At 38.9% G+C, this 14,570-nt stretch overlaps 1 long non-coding RNA gene across 1 annotated transcript in view; it reads left to right on the forward strand.

The window, feature by feature from the left end:
• The first annotated feature begins 5,831 nt into the window (after nucleotides 1-5,831).
• Nucleotides 5,832-14,570, forward strand: part of LOC149208044 (uncharacterized) — a 30,980-nt gene continuing 22,241 nt past the window's right edge. The window contains exons 1-3 of the long non-coding RNA XR_016252063.1: nucleotides 5,832-5,917; nucleotides 6,020-6,367; nucleotides 6,506-6,587. This is a non-coding gene — a long non-coding RNA (uncharacterized LOC149208044). The remainder of the gene's footprint in view (nucleotides 5,918-6,019; nucleotides 6,368-6,505; nucleotides 6,588-14,570) is intronic.

Genomic DNA, 14,570 nt, shown 5'->3' on the forward strand with positions numbered 1-14,570 from the left:
CCTAAACAAAGTACACTTGAATTACTTGTTGACAACATGCACTATAACCATTTCAGTCCATGTACCTTGAACGCATCTGGCGGGTCCTCTTGCCTCCCAATTTGTTGATCACTGCACTTGCATCTTTAGTTGCCACTATCAATGATCACAACTCCTTTTGTGTCACTAAACTTTGGCTCACGGATTTTCCCACTAGCAGCCTTCTAGCTCCATTAAGAAGTCTGCTCCTTGGGTCTTCTGTATATGCCCTTTTGTCAACCATGTGGCTCCTTTCATAAGTTGAACTGGGGCTTCATTACAATGCCTCCTAACAGCCCATTGATTCATTTCGTGAACACTATACTTGAGGTCTTCTAGACTACCCACTTTTCAACTTTCTAGATGCTCCAAAATGCTATTCCTAAGTCACACCACATCTAGCCCTCTTGGTTGCCCTTTCATCCTTCAAAGTTCGACCCTTAGGGCTTCCAAAATTACGCATACACAGTCAACACCATGACTAATCTAGGGCTTCCAAGGCTGCCATTTCTTCTGCAATTTGTCTCCTTAAATTGTCCAGGTCTAGGGCTATTCCAAACAACCCATCAACAATGATAAGATGCATTCTAAAGGGATTCCAAAATTACCCATACACAGTCAACACCATGAATAATCTAGGGCTTCCAAGGTTGCCCTTGCTTCTACAATGTCTCCTTAAATTGTCCAGATCTAGGGTTATTCCAAACAACCCACCAACAATGATAAGATGCGTTATATATCCATATTCTGAGGGTTAATTACAACTGTTGTTAAAGCCTTTGAACAATCCTTAACTTTTCCTTTACTACATCACCCTTCTCGTTGTCCTTCCATCTCAAACTTCTACCCACAACAAAGAGTCATCTGCCTCCCTTTCTAGGGTCTCAACACTCTTCATTCATCAAAGATTTGGGCTATCCTTTCACTGAGATTTGGACAGACCATAGGATGGCTCTCTGCATAGGAATAAGCCCTAACTAGAGCATATCAAAATTGTTGTCCAAAACATTGTGGACAACCCTCCAACCTTAGTAATCTATCTCATTGAGATTGCTACCGCTTAGTCTCCAAGCAACCACCGTTTTGGTCAATTTCTTGACTGATATCCTAGGCCTTGCTACAGATCTTTGCGGCCCCAAATCTAGGGTTACCTCAGACCTGCGATACCCTTCTTCCAACCTTGTACTTGTTGCATTGCTCCACTAAGGCATGCGGTGTTACTCCAACTTTCCTCCAGTCCTCACGACATACCAAAACATCCTTATTGTAGGTGTTTTGGCCCTCTAATAAGGTATAGGAGTCTGCGACTAGATCACAAAAGTACCATTGCTTTTGGCCCAGAACTTTCGGCCCTTTTCCACAATTCTCTTCCACTACTTGGATGCACAGACTTGCCCACTAAAACCCTCACCAAACTCAGTCAACATCCTCCTTGAACCTGAACCAGATCATGAGACAAAAAGACAAACGTGAAACCCTTCCTCTCGCTCTTTATCTAGCTCAGCGTGTTGAGGTATGTGGCTTCCTTGGATCAGCCCTCACTTGAGAACAATTGCACTTGTTGGATAATTAAATGAGTTTCACAAATTCTCTTCTTATAGTTTTCTCACGAGGGTAGACTTTTCCCTCTAAGGGTGTCTTTCCAAGCCTAGGCCGACTTGAAGTTTCTAGACAAACCCAACTAACTTAAGGAAAATTAATTTCTTCATTTGATCAAGACCCTTCATCGTATCCTTAGGTTACCCTTACTCCTCTAAGGGTTTCCCACTTGCAACAATGAATAAATAATAATTCCTTTTCTTGATTTTGCACCCACACCTTGGGTACAAAATCCCAAGACAAATCCCAAATAACTGAAGGAAAAATAATTTCTTCTTTTGATCAAGGTCCTTCATCGTAGCCTTAGGTCACGCTTGCTCCTCTAAGGGTTCTCCACTTGCAACAATGAATAAATAATAATTACTTTTCTTGATTTCACACCCACGCATTGGGTACAAAATCCCAATGCTTGGGTTGTTTTCCCACAAAGGGGAAAACCCTTTTGTGGTGCAAACTCAAACAAATCCAAGCATGGGTGGTGTGCAGGGATGACCCCTTCATCAATAGAGATTTAGTCCTGTAGAAGCACATTTCACTTAACTTTGCACTTCCATTGTTGGAATCGATTTGAGATATGCTGAGAAGCTTTCATTGATAATTTTCTCCCAAAGAACTCTTTGAGATTGTCTTTGATGTAAATCCAAAACATTTTTCTATATCACTGCAATCCCTTTAATTTTGTATCGTGTATACGTAAACATGATGTTGTATCCAAACAACTGTGCGACTTTATACATCGTTGGGTGTTTCAATCTCTTATGCCTACTTGCAGTGGAAGAGATTGGACTCTGGAGGTCAATAATTGCATACAAGTATAAAACAAAATGATTTTTATAGTCGTGGAACGAATAGAGAAATAAGTCACAATAGTTATGAGAACACCACCTTTGTATTGGAGTTTTTTAAGCTAGAAACACCAACCCAAAGTTTGTATAAGCGACATTAGCGTCAAGAAAAACATGTGAAGAAAACAATTTTCTTGTATTGCAACTCATTGACCAAAACTATGTGCCAAATTCCTATTTTATGAGTTTCATTTCGTCTGATTTGGTAACTAGCAAGTTTTACAAGGTGTACAAGAGCTATATTGCCCACAAACATGAGGAAACCAATGTTTTCCGCAGTGATTCTCCTCACATGCATGGGTGGCCTAATCTAGTTGTAGGCTCCAAATATCATTAAAATCACCGCCCAACCTGCGCCCTACTACATATCCCTTTTCATTTCCTCAGACACAACAAACTGTAAGCTACCATGATTGGCAAAGCTATTGTATATAGTTGTCGGTCTGTCACTCCTATGTGACACTGAAAAAATATGCGTTCAATTTCTAGAACGAAAAGTGCGAACACTGATAGCTTTCATACCGAACAAAATTGATTTCTTATCAGATAACTTCCGTCTACTCATATTAAATATAAAGTTAAATATATGCCCATCCAATCCACATAGGATCATCACCAATGGGATTTATATCAAACTCAATGACCAAATATTTCTCCAATTTCCAGATAGACAATATTACCCCTTCTGTGGCCAAAAGAACCTGAACAACATTGTGACTAGAATTATAGAAAATTTAGTGGGTACTATCAAATATGACCAAATCTTCTCTTTTCCTGGTAGCTTTGTTGATGCGTGATCATGACTGCAGACTGTAAGAGAAAACCCTCTTTAAATGCTCCGAAAAAGGGAACAACTTGAACTTATGCTTGACTTTCACCTAAAATACAAAAGTTCGTTATAAGATCGATATTTACATATCTTTCCAAAACTTCTACATGTGAGCTTGAAACACCTAGCTACTGATGTAATTTAATAAATTATAAATCTCCATAGCTCGAACTTATTTACACAAATATGCTATCTAAATAAGAAGTTGTTGAAGCAAGAAATGTTTTTCCTTGAAGTTCTAGCTTGCAACTAGTAACCCTTTCCCCTTGACATATGACATGCAATTGAAAATCCCTGAGTCACCTTAAGTATGGAGCAATTGAAGAAGCCCTGAAATCAAGTAGAAGGTATCAAGAACCATATGCAAACCATAAGTATTAGTGATAGTCATTGAATTGGGTTTGGAAGGCACTGCAATAACAAATCGTCTCCTCACTATGAATCTCTGAAACAAACAACCAAAATGTTGGCTTTCACACGAGTATGCATAAGATTATTCATTCAAATTACTATGACATGACTATATTGAATCACTTTAAACAATTTGATATGTTGATAGCTTCAAGGCTATCTTAGGTAACCTTTGTCACAAGTTCTTAGAGTAAGTCTGCATGATGTTCTATTTCAAAAGCCCTCTCTCTCTCGAGAGGGCTCCCACCATGGGAATTTAATGTGTTATGGTCTAAATTTTGACCAAAATAATTAAAGGCATTTGCTGAATTAAATGTGTTCTGGTCTAAATACTGACTGAAATAATTAAAGAACATTTGTTGGTGTGTAGTAAGTTATATTTACTACAATCCATCAAAATTATGGATACATGAAATACAAAATGGATTATCCCCCTTTATAAACAAAATTCAAAGACAAGTATGTTTCATGTTATGATTAATTATTGCATTCAATTCTCCAATTTAAATTGTATATTGATTTTAATATCTTATTATGTATGTGTTGTAGAGTCTTATTGTGGTGAACATGAGCAAGTGGAATACAAAATGGAGTGTTTATCGTTATATAACAAGCTCTAGAGGAGGTGTGTTTGCTATTATGAATAAATATTGGTTTTGAGTTATGCTTACCATTACTATTTATGCTTGGATTTTAATGTTATTCACCCCTTTTTTTTCCTTTCCGGTGAGGAGAGGACTCTGTAGTAGAGATAATGTGCAAAGGGGAAGTTTGCAATTTCTTGTTTGTTATTGGCTACATGTTTTGTTTTTGTTGAGTTTTAGCATGGTCATGCTTTTTGTTGTACTCGTTTAGGTTTGTTTTACATTTTTTTCTCATTTCTTGTAGTTTGGCTTTGGTTTTCTTTTTTGGATGTGGAATAGGAAATGAAGGCAACAAGGAGAGAAAATCACAGAGATAAGATGGAAGTTATCATTCATAAATGAAGGTGAATCACCTTCACTATATGCAATGCGTTTGACTCACAATTATCTTTTACTCATTTGTGAATCCATTTGCTTACTTTTCAATTTATTATATGTGGCCTCACACTCAACTATATTGATCTGATTTGTGTAGTGACGAACCACAATTGTATAGTCTATGAAGGTCAAGGTGAAGATACCCTAGGCATTCTACAAATGCGGAACTTGGACGATTGGTGAGCCATATTTTTTTCCTACATAAGAATATTGTCCTTTAACCGATTGAAATATTTGTTTTTTGCGAATCGATTTATCCTTTTGTCATGGCTTCAAGGTAGTATGATCTTGTTAATGAATGTGAGGTTTGATATTTTCCAATTACTTTGATACATAATAAAGGAGAATGTTATATCGAGGTTCACAATTTTAGGGCTTATGGTTCATGGTTGTTGCTGCTATAACATTAGCCAAGGGCAAACAGGTATGTGTATGGTTAATTTATTGCTCTGTATATTTGTTATTCATTTTCTTTCATGGTTTATTTGTGATCTCATATATAATATTACTTTGTGCAGTGAGTGACTATAGTTGCAGTGTCTAGGAATGGTGCAACGTATGTTTTCTTGCCCCACATCACATGCACACCCCCACACAACGTGCCTTGTAGAGGAGGTGGGTAAGGTTGAGTAGACAAGCATAATGACCCTTCGACCAATCAATCGACGTGCTAACATACAACACTACTGCCTTGTGGACCCTGGTATTTTCGGTGTTCAACATGTTTAGATATGCTTAGATTCCTTTTCCGCAAAAAATTACATCTTATGAAAACATTGTTTGCATTACTCGTAGTAGAAATACAACTAGTTTATAAAATTTATATTTTTTTGAGATATAGCACAAAATATAACTGGAATCGAACTAAGTTGCATGACAAGTTCATACCTTCAAACTCTCTAGTTTAAATTCCATTAGAAATCTAATATTTTATCCTATATCTAGTGAAAATGGGTTATTCCATTGAGCATGAATACATGAAATACAAAATGGGATGTCCCCTTTATATAACAGTCTTAAAAAAATGTGTGTTTCTTATTACGATTAATTATTGCGTTCGACTTTTTAATTTAACTTATATAACGATTCTAATATCTTATTTTGTATTTATTGTAGATGGCTTGTTTTGATGAGCACGAACAAGTGGAATACAAAAGAGAATGCCCATTGTTATAAAACAAACTCTAGGGGAGGTGAGTTTTCTATTATGAATAATTATTGGTTTTGAAATATGCTTACCATTCCTAATTGTTTGTTTATTTTAACGTTATTCAACCGACTTTTTTTCTTTTCAGCAAAGGAGAGCACATTGTAGGAGAGATGATGTGCAAAGGGGATATTTGCAATTTTTCTTTGTTCTTCTTTGCATGTTTTGTTTTTTGAGTTTGAACATGGCCATGCTTTGAGTTGTACTTATTTTCCTTTTTTTGTTTTTTTTTTTTTCTCATTTTTTGTAGTTTGGTCTTGGTTTCATTTGTAGGGTGTGTTTTACTCGTTTTCCTTTGTTTTCCTTTTTTTCACGTTTTTTGTAGTTTGGTCTTGGTTTCATTTGTTGGGTGTGGAAAAGGAAATGAAGGAAGCAGATAGAGAAATAAATGAAGGAAGCAGACAGAGAAAATGGAGGTTATTGTTCATAAATGAAGGTGAGTTAACATACCTATATGTGGTGCATTTCATTTAGAAGTATCTTTTGCTAATTTGTGACTCTACTTGTTTTTTATTCAATTTATTATGTGCTATATATGCTCTCGTAATCAATTATAATGATCTTCTCTATGTAGTGAATGACTACAATTGTATAATCTACAAAGGTGAAGTGATGAAGATACACTAGAAATTATACAAACTTGGCACAAAGGATAGGTGAGCCATACATTTCTCCTACAAAATACTATTGTCCTTTAATACAATGAAATATTTGCTTTTTTCACAACAGTTTATCCTTTTGTAATGGTTTCGAGGTAGTATGATCTTGTTCATGTGTTTGAGATTCAAGAATTTTTCCTAAAACTTTGATATGAAAGAAATAGAAAATTTATACTTACGTTCACATCTTTAGTGCTTATTTTTCATGATTGCTGCTACTATAATATTAGTTGAGGGCGGGCAAGTATGCGTATGGTTAATTGAAGCATAAGCTTGTTGATTTTTCCACAGCACTCAAGAATCTGGTTAGAGTCTAAAATCACGAACACAAACACACTCAAATGCGACAACACTTCTACTTTGCACAATGAAATAACATACATCAGTGAGTCAACTAATGCTCATGACAATTTTTAATGTTTTAAACCCTCTACTTATATTACAAACTATAACACAATTTTCTTAGGGATTCCGTACCAGGGATCACTACCCTTGCATATAACCTTGATATAAGGATACAACTAGGGCTTGGTGTCAACGGCTATGATCACCAATCTACCCTAAATAGAGTACACTTGACTTACTTGTTGACAACAAGCATTATAGCCCTTTTAGTCCATGTACCTTGAACGCATCTGGCGGGTCCTCTTGCCTCCCAATTTGCTGATCACTGCACTTGCATCTTCAACTGCCAGTGTCAATGATCAAAACTCCTTTTGTGTCAAAAAACTTTGGCTCACATATGTGCCCACTAGCAACCTTCTAGCTCCATTAAGAAGTCTGCCCCTTGGGTCTTTTGGATATGCCCTCTTTTCAACCATATGGCTCCTTTCATAAGCTGAACTAGGGATCCATTACTGTGCCTCCTAAGAGCCCATTGATTCATTTTATGAACACTGTACTTGAGGTCATCTAGACTGCCCACTTTTCAACATCATGGATACTCCAAAATGCTGCTCCTAAGTCACACCACATCTAGCCCTCTTCGTTGCCCTTTCATCCTTCAAAGCTCAACCCTTAGGGCTTCCAAATTTAGCCATACACAATCAACACCATGACTAATCTAGGCTTCCAAGACTGCCCTTTCTTTTGCAATTTGTCTCCTTAAATTGTCCAAGTCTAGGGCTATTCCAAACAACCCACCAACAATGATAAGATGCATTCTAAGGGATTCCAAAATTACCCATACATAGTCAACACCATGACTAATCTAGGGCTTCCAAGGATGCCCTTTCCTTTGCAATTTGTCTCCTTAAATTGTCCAGATCTAGGGCTATTCCAAACAACCCACTTACAGTGATAAGATGCGTTTTATATCCCTGTTCTTAGGGTTAATTACAACTGTTGTTCAAACCTTTGAACAAACCTTAATTTTTCCTTTACTACATCACCCTTCTCGTTGTCCTTCCATCTCAAACATCTATCCACGGGAAAGAGTCATTTGCCTCCCTTTCTAGGGTCTCGACCCTCTTCATTCATCAAAGATTTGGGCTATATTTTCATTGAGATTTGGACAGACCATATGATGACTTTATGCATAGGAAGAATCCCTAACTAGTGCATATCAAAACTCTTGTCCAAAAGCTCATGGACAACCCCCCAACTTTAGCAATCTACCTGCTTGAGGACGCTATCACTTAGATTCCAATTATCCACCGTTTTGATCAATTTCTTGACTGATATCCTAGGCCTTGCTATAGATCTTTGCGACCCAAATCTAGGGTTACCTCAGACCTGCGGTACCCTTCTTCTAGACGTGTACTTGTTGCATTGGTCCTCTAAGGCATGCGACGTTACTCCAACTTTCCTCCAATCCTCACAACATACCAAAACAAGCTTATTCTAGGTGTTTTGTCCCTCTATTAAGGTACAAGAGTTTGCGGCTAGATCACAGAAGTACCACTGCTATTGGCCTAGGACTTTCGGCCCTTTTCCACAAGTCTCTTCCACTACTTGGATGCACTGACTTGTCCACTGAAACCCTCACCAAACTCAGAGAGCATCCTCCTTGAACCTGAACTAGAGCATGAGACAAAAGGACAAACACGAAACCCTTCTTCTTGCTCTTTATCTAGCTTGGCTTCTTGAGGTATGCAACTTCCTTGGATCAGTACTCACTTGAGAAGAATTGCACTTGTTGTATAATCAAATGAGTTTCACAACTTCCCTTCTTATAGTTTTCTCATGAGGGTAGAGTTTTCCCTCGAAAGGTGTCTTTCCAAGGCTTGGCCGACTTGAAGTTTCTAGAAAAATCCCAAATAAGTTGATGAAAATTTATTTCTTCATTTGATCAAGACCCTTGATCGTAGCCTTAGGTCACCCTTGCTCCTCTAAGAGTTTTCCACTTGCAGCAATGAATAAATAATAATTCCTTTTCTTGATTTCACACCCACAACTTGTGTACTAAGTCCCAAGACAAATCCCATTTAACTTAAGGAAAATTAATTTCTTCATTGGATCAAGACCCTTCATCGTAGCCTTATGTCACCCTTTCTCCTCTAAGGGTTCTCCACATGCAACAATGAATAAATAATAATTCCTTTTCTTGATTTCACACCCACACCTTGGGTACAAAATCCCAATGATTGAGTTCTTTTCCTAAAAAAGGAAAAACCTTTTTGTGGTGCAAACTCAGACAAACCCAAGCATAGGTGGTTTGACATTGATGCCTCCTTCATCAGTAGAGATCTAGTCCTGTAGAAGCACTTTTCAGTTAACTTTTCACTTCCATCGTTAGAATCGAACTGAGATATGCTGAGACGCTTTCAATTATACTTTTCTCCCAATTAACTCTTTGAGATTGTTTTTGATGTAAATCCAAAACATTTTTCTATATCACCGCAACCCCTTTAATTTTGTGTTGTGTAGACATAAACATGATATTGTAGCCAAACAACTGTGCAGATTTATAAATTGTTGGGTGTTTCAATTGCTTATGCCTGCTAGCAGAATGGAAGAGATTGGAGGTCAATGTTTACATACAAATGTAAACTGGAATGATATTTATAGTCGTGGAACGAACAAAGAAAGAAGTCACAATAGGCATGAGAAGACCACCTTTGTATTGGAGTTCTTTAAGCTAAAGACAATCTCCAACAAAAAATAATCATCAACCCAGAGTTTGTATAAGCGACGTTAGCGTTGGGAAAAACTTGTGAAGAAGGTAACAATTTTCTTGTATGGCAACTCGTTGACCAAAACTATGCGTCAAAGTTCTATTTTATGAGATTCATTTTGTTTGATTTGGTAACTAGCAAGTTTAGCAAGGTGTACGAGAGCTATATTGCCCACAAACATAAAGAAACCAATGTTTTCTGCAGTGATTCTCCTTACATGCATGGGTGACCTAATCTTGTTGTAGGCTCCAAATATCGTTGAAATCACCACCTAGCTTGCACACTTCTCCATGGCTATTTTATTTTTTTAGACACAACAAACCGTAAGCCACCATGATTGACAAAGCTATTATATATAGTTGTCACCTTGTCACTCCTATGTGACATTGCAAAAATATGTGTTGAATTCCTAGACCGAAAATTGCGAAGACTGATAGATTTCATACCCAACGAAATTTCCTTCTTATCAGATAATTTGGCCGTAGTTTCCAATTTTAACACTCCCTCTCAACTAGGGAGAATTCCACTTGCCAATCCATCTGTCATCATGCCATCCTGTCATCCCGGACCATCCCTGTCATAACAACCCTGCTCTGCTCTGCACTGCTCTACTTTTCTTTGCTCTGCTAAACCATGAAGTAATAATGAAGAAGTGATCGAGAGTGAGTCATAACATCATACCACTCTCTACTGATAGAAGTTAGTCCTTGATCCCAAATCAAGTTGTTGAACACCATGCATCCTAGTCATAGGGAGTACGACAATACATGATGCGTCCATTGGTAGTGCTATGGTCCCTAACCATCTTTTCCCAACTCATTGTCCAGATGAGAGGTACTTCCCATGAGTCCTAGACTTTATGGGTAGGATGTATGTCGGGGCATCAACAGGAGAAGGTGAACCACTCATCCTGCTCATATGCCATAGGAGAAGGTGAACCACTCATCCTATGCATATGTCAATCGTAGGGGAAGGTGAACCACTCACCCTACACACATGTCAACCATAAAGGGGTATCATATGAGAAGGTGAACCACTCACCGTACACACATGTCAACCATAAAGGGGTATCACAGGAGAAGGTGAACCACTCACCCTGTATCAAGCTCACCACTAGGGAAAGGTTGTTAATTTACATAACAATGGTATGTTCTATGCTTAAGAGCAATTTACTTCAATTTTTCTTATTAGCTCAATATTAGTTTCCAGATTAGCAATCACATTAACATTGATAGTAAATGTAGATAGAACATAATTAATAAGCAGAAGACAAGCCAAGACAAGAGGACACAATATTTGGCGGATGCTAGGGAAAAAATTGAACGTGTGGAAAACCCTTTGCTCAAATCTTCTTATTATTCTTGAAAAGTTCGGCAGAGAGAGAGAGTATAATATACAAAATTCACTTGCCCAAACACTGTCAAAATAGTCCAGTCAAACTGCAATCAACAAGATGCCCTAACTAGAAAGTCAATGCTGGTCAAACCACCAGAAAGTCTCCTCCAAATCAGCTTGGTCAAACCTAGTTAAATCGACCTTCAGTGACAATCCAAATCAGCCCAAAACAGTCCAGAAATTATCAGTCAAAGTTGGTCCACGCAGGTCAACGCTGTGGTCAAACTTGCTGCAATCAATGCTAGTCAACTTGCCCAGAAAATCTCGATTTTTGTGCCATAATATGTGGCCTTCCCAAACAGAGAATTTCCCACAAAAAATGTAGTCAAACAAAGTCAAACACTGCTCGATCAATGCTGGTAAAAGCGGGCTGCAACTCGGTCAACGCAGAGAACAAAAATCTCAATCAAACCTTCACACGTGTGGAGAAGAACATGTTGCCTATTATTTTGTATGACCCAATCAGATGAAGAGGGATAAAGATGTGTGTTGGTGAGTGTCCAAATGAGGAAAATATCTCTTCTATTTATACACAACGTTGAGGGTGAAGAGACATGTCTGTTGGGCTTCATGACCCTACATTAGACTTCTGGCCGACCTTGACAATTTGTCCATAAAAGAAATAAATTCATAATTCCATTTATACTTGTCAGAATGAGATGATCTTTAGATCAATCTTGCACCTCTTGGAAAGAGGAATCCAATAAAAATATCATCTCCATCATATGAGCCGTCCAAGGTGGAGTTTGGCCCTAGTTGCCAATTTTAACACTCCCTCTCAACTAGAGAGAACTCCACTTGCCAAACCTTCTGTCATTCTATACCATCTCTGTCATCCCTGCTCTGCTTTGCTGAACCATGAAGAAATAATGAAGAAGAAATGATCGAGAGTGTATCATACCAATCTCCACTGACCCGAAGTCAGTCTCCATTGATCCTAGATCAATATCAAACATCCTAGCATAGGAAGTACGGTAGTACACGATGCGTCCATCGATAGTACTATGGTCCCTATCCTTATTTCCCTACTCATTGGCCAGATAAGAGGTACTTCCCATGAGTCCTAGACTGCATGGATAGGATGTATCGACAGGAGAAGGTGAACCACTCATCCTACTCATATGCCATAGGAGAAGGTGAACCATTCATCCTATGCATATATCAACCATCATGGGGTATCACAGGGGAAGGTGAACCAATCACACTTTACACAGCGCACCACTAGGGGAAGGTGAACCACTCACCCTATGGTCGCTCATAGCTTCAAGAAGTACCCCAAGCCCCCTAGAGCTCCCAGAGTTTAATATCCAACTCAAACGGGACCCTCATAAGAGGGTCTCTCCACAACTCCAAGTCGTTCATAGAAGGTTAAGAATTTGACCTTCCCTAGGGGCTTTGTAAGAATATATGTGACCTGATCATCAATCCCAATGTGATGGAGCCTTATTGCTCCTTGATGTACCATATCCCAGATAAAGTAGTACCTGAATATGCTTGGAGATGTCATGAAACACAGGATTCTCAGAAAGACGAATCCCACTTTGGTTGTCACAATAAATCACGGTGGTATCTAGCACATGCCCAAACAACTCACTAAAGAGCTTCCTCAACCAAACAACTTCACAGGAGGCCATACTAGCAACAATATATTCAGCCTCGACGATGCTTAAAGCAACTGATTTCTACTTCCTGCTCATCTAGGATATCGAAGCAAAACCTAGTGAAAAGAAACATCCAGGTGTGCTCTTACAATCCACCACACTGCCAGCCCAGTCAGCATCAAAATAACCATGGAGCCTCAAATTCCCGACAGTGTATCTTAGTCCATAGGTGGTTGTGCCCGGGAGATATCTCAAGAGATTCTTGGCAACAATCCAATGTATGTGATGAGGCTCAATCATAAATTGACTCAAATGTATTCACTGCAAAGCATATGTCCGTACAGGAGTTGACCAAGAACATCAGGCCCCCCACGAGTTGACGATACTCAGAAGGATTTCCCAATTCAGGCCCAACAACACTTTCCCATAACTTCTTGAAGTTAAGTTCCATCGGAGTGGTCACAGACTTGCAATCCACCATCCCAAATATTTCAAGTAACTTCACAATATATTTTCCTTGGGAAAGGAAAACCTTACCTTGCTTTTGCCAGACTTCCAAGCCTAAGAAGTATTGCATCAATCCTAGGTCCTTCATCTTGAATTCAGAAGCCAACTCCCTCTTGCATTGATAAATAAGAGGTTCTGCACCAATCAGAAAGAGATCGTCCACGTAAAGTACCAAGATGAGAGGTCTATCATTTTCAACCTTAAAGTAAAGGTTCAGATCAGCTTCACTTCTTGTAAAACCCAACTTCATCAGATATATGTCGATCCTCTCATACCAAGCCCAGGGAGCTTGCTTCAACCCATAGGGGGCTTTCTTCAACCTGCATACATGTGTCTTTCGATCTAGAACTTTGAACCCCTCGGGTTGTTCCTCAAGTGAACCATGCAAGAGGCAGTCTTGACATCCATTTGATGTAAATTCCATCCTCGAGAGGCAACAGGGGCAATGATCGAGCGGATGGTGGTATATCGGGCAACTAGTGCAAATATCTCATCATAGTCCACACCTTCCTTTTGAGAGAAGCCTCGAGCAACAAACCTGGCCTTGAACTTTTTAGCACTTCCATCAGCTCCATGCTTTATCTTGTAGAGCCATTTCGAGGTGGCAACATATTTGTCCTTGGGTCTAGGGACCACATTCCAGACATCATTCTTCATAATCGACACATATTCTTCGTTCATAGCATCCTTCCAAACTTGGTGCTTCACAACTTCTTCGAATGTGCAAGGCTCAGTTTGAACAATGGTGCTCATGGCAGTTAAGTACCCTTGGTACCTATTCGGTTTGTTACTTTCACAAAATATCCCCCTTGGTGCAATATGTCTCTCGACATCTTTGAGACTGTCCCTAAGCCATGAGGGTCTTCTTTTTTAGGAGGGCTCATGGGAAGGTGGATCAATGGGATCCATTGGTTATTCAACATCGGGCATCGGCTCATCCTGCCGTTCTCCTGCTTTCTTGTATCTGCTTCTTTGTCTTTCCTTGGAATATGAAGGTTCCTAATCTTCCCAAGGGCAGCATCTTCATCGAAGGTGGCATCATGACTTATCTCCACTTCTCTTTGAGTAGGCACATAGATTCTATATGCCTTTGAAGTTTCACTATAGCCCACAAATGTTCCTTTCTTCCCAGATACATCCAATTTGCTTCTCTTTTCTTTTGGCACATGAAAATACATGGGGCTACCAAAAATTCTAAAGTGAGAAACATCAAGTTTCTTACCGGTGAAAACTTCTTGGGAGTTTTGGAGTCAAATGCTTGACGAGGGCATCTATTTTGAACATACACGACAGTGTTGGCAGAGTCTTCCCATAGGAACTTCCGAAGGCCTTGATCATGAAGCATGGCACGAGTGGCTTCT

The sequence above is a fragment of the Pinus tabuliformis genome, chromosome 1_2 (genome assembly GCF_031772625.1).
Source record: "Pinus tabuliformis cultivar Carrire ecotype Pingquan chromosome 1_2, CPIR1, whole genome shotgun sequence".
NCBI lineage: Eukaryota > Viridiplantae > Streptophyta > Pinopsida > Pinales > Pinaceae > Pinus > Pinus tabuliformis.